Source organism: Mus caroli, chromosome 9 (assembly GCF_900094665.2).
Source record: "Mus caroli chromosome 9, CAROLI_EIJ_v1.1, whole genome shotgun sequence".
Classification (NCBI taxonomy): domain Eukaryota; kingdom Metazoa; phylum Chordata; class Mammalia; order Rodentia; family Muridae; genus Mus; species Mus caroli.
In genome coordinates, this window is record NC_034578.1 from 59,945,828 (window position 1) to 59,949,104 (window position 3,277).

A 3,277-nucleotide genomic window follows, 5' to 3' on the forward strand; every position below is an offset into this window, starting at 1 on the left:
AAAAAAAAAAAACAAGTCCTGTCTCCAACACTGTCAACTCTCACAGGAGCGCTGCTTCGGAAAGCCTGATGTCCACGGGTTGGCATATATTTGGAACCTGACACTTGTGCTTCTGATGCTAAACTGCACTAGGTATAACCTCTGGGCTCCATCCTGCCATGTCCTCTGCCCACAATGTACAGTGAAATTTCTAGTACTATGGCATGGTAGCACACACCTGAATTCTCGAACTGTGAGGTGAAGGCAGGAGACCAAGCTCACCCTCCTTGACATAGCAATTCAAGGAGGACCACAGACTGAAGGAAGGTGAGTTTAGAACCAGCCTGGACTACATAAAACCCTGTCTCAAAAACGAAACCCTGAAGCCAGGCATAGTGGCATACACCTTTGATTCCAGTACTCCAGAGGCAGAGGAAAGTGGATCTCTCTGAGTTCAAGGCCAGCCTGGTCTATATAGTGAGTTCCAAGACAGCCAGAACTATGTAATGAGACCCTGTCTCAAAAGAAAAACAACACCAAACCCAGACACTATTGCATATGCCAGCAAGATTTTGCTGAAAGGACCCTGATATAGCTGTCTTGTGACTATGCAAGTGTCTTGAGCCTATGCAAGTGCCTGGCAAATACAGAAGTGGATGCTCATAGTCATCTATAGGATGGAACACAGGGCCCTCAATGGAGGAGCTAGAGAAAGTACCCAAGGAGCTGAAGGGTCCCTATAGGTGGATCAACAATATGATCTAACCAGTACCCCTGGAGCTCGTGTCTCTAGCTGCATATGTAGCAGAAGATGGCCTGGTCAGCCAACATTGGGAAGAGCGGCCCCTTGGTCTTGCAACTTTATATGCCCCAGTACAGGGGAATGCTAGGGCCAAGAAGTGGGAGTGGGTGGGTAGGGGGGGGGGGGGGGGGGGGGTAATAGGGAACTTTCGGGATAGCATTTGAAATGTATATAAAGAAAATATCTAATAAAAAAAGAAAGAAAGAAAAAAGAAAAACCAAAAAACCAAAACAACAACGAAAAAGGAAACACTGTGGCTCACAGGTGGGAGTTAATAACTATGTTCTAGCTGCTAATTCATTATTTGCAGTCAGGGTGGTACACACCTGTACTCCCAGCACTTAGGAGGCTGAGGCCTCAAGTTCAAGGCCAGCCTGAGCAACACACTGACACCATCTCAAAAAAAAAAACATTTTGAAATATTGGTCATATAGCCCAGAGGTACTTAGTAGCAAGCATATGAAAGGCCCTGAACTGAATTCTTCAATCCCCGGAACCACAATATATATAATGAAATTAATAGGAAATAATAAAACCTAAAAATAATTCTTCGAAGGAAGCACATGTCCAACCTGAACAACACTCATAATAACATGTGTTGAGTCCCTGTGATCACTGGATATGTAAATAAGTCTGCAGTAAAATCAAGTATGGATGGCTTCTATACCCAGTTAATCACCAGTGTTGGGGGTGGGGCGGGAAGGGGATTGACCCCGTTTCATAGCTGTCAGGATTTCTGAGGTCTCAGCTTGCTGCCTAGTAGAGAAAACAGCTACAAGTAGCTGAGAAGCAGAGGGGCAAGACATGCTGGTGTGGGCTTGATGTGTGCCCTGAGAACACTCCTCTGTCATGATGGGGGAAGCCTCAGAAGATTCAGAAGTAGAAGGTCAGCCCTGGGTAGACTTAGGAGAAACTTTTGTAATGTTCTGGGGAGTGGGTATCATATGGCCTACATCAGTTGCAGTGTGCTGTGAGCTGAAAGGAGGAAGCCAGTCAGGAACGCTTCTTCCTGGCACTAGATGGTAAGGCCTGTTGGCTCAGAGGGCAAAGTGTGTCTCATGCCTCACAGGGCAGGTTGTCTGGGATGAGCTTCTAGTATAGTCCCAGCATGGCCTCAGTAAGGATGCTGACTCCTAAGTGCCATCCTGGGCCTCACTGGTCCAAGCTTCTGCGAGGAAATTCTAAGCTCTCACAACTAGCTCAGTAAAGCCGCCAGCTTTTGTTCCGATTGTTGGTCTGTTTCCTATACAGCCTGGCCTTGTGACCCTTCAGCCCTGTTCAAGCTTAACCTGGGGACACAATGGTCTATAAAAGCCCCGGGAGCTGTCCTTCTGGTGCACACAGTGGCTGTTACTTGTGCTAAGAAAGGTGGTTGTTCTTGGGAGGGACACATGCAGAGAAGCAGCAGAGCGGGGCCACACATGAGCATTGCTGAGATGGTAGAGCCCTCTCCCTCACCCGAGGTCCTCAGACAGACTGCTGCCTCCACTGTCACTGCCACTGCTTAGTCAAGAGTAAGTAAGACACTGGGATTGAGTCAGTCCCTCTGGCTTCAAGGCCCAAGATGCCAGTGTGTGACAGGAATGGTTGGCTTCATCATGCCTCTTTCCTGGCATGATGAGTCACTGCCAATTTCAACCAGACAAGATAGCCAAGTCTCTCTCCCTCACAAGGTACATCTGTAGTTAGTGGGTTCCTCCTCACGGATGTAGGAGAAAATCTCATCTGCTCTGATGTTTGAGCACACAGTTTAACAGACAGACTGCAATCTCATCTGCTCTGATGTTTGAGCACACAGTTTAACAGACAGACTGGAGGGTCCAACTCTTCCCCAGGTGAGATGATACAACCTGGACTTTGTGTCACATTGTGGTCCTCTAGAGCAGGTACTGCAGTTGACCCTAGTTCTGTCATGTCAGTACACAGATGTTACCTGAAACAAAGAAAAACATGCTCTCACGTCTCAAAGCTACCTCGAGTCTTCAGCCCCATGACACAGCACAACAGATAGCATCAAGAGGCATCCTTGGTCTCGGAGGAGTGCAGCGCCATGGGCAGGAGACATAGAGCCCACTTCCAACCCTGACAGTCTTTGTGACCAGGGATGATGCTACTTCTGGGATTAAATCCTCAGTTATAAAATGAAAGGTTTCTGGGGCTGGAGAAATGGCTCAGCACTTAAGCACACTTCCTGCTCTTCCAAAGGACCCAGTTCTCAGCACCCACACAGCAACTCACAACTACCTGAGACACCCTCACACAGATACACATGCTGGCAAAACACAATACACATAAATTATTTTTTACAAAATGAGAGGGGTGTACTAAGAGATCTTTTCAGATCTATAGGCTAGGATGGCCACCCCAAATCTAAGTTTGAGCCTCTAATATAAACACTTGGAAGTGTGTATATAAAATCATAATAAATGGGGGGCTGGAGAGATGGCTCAGTGATTAAGAGCTCTGACTGCTCTTCCAGAGGTCCTGAGTTCAATT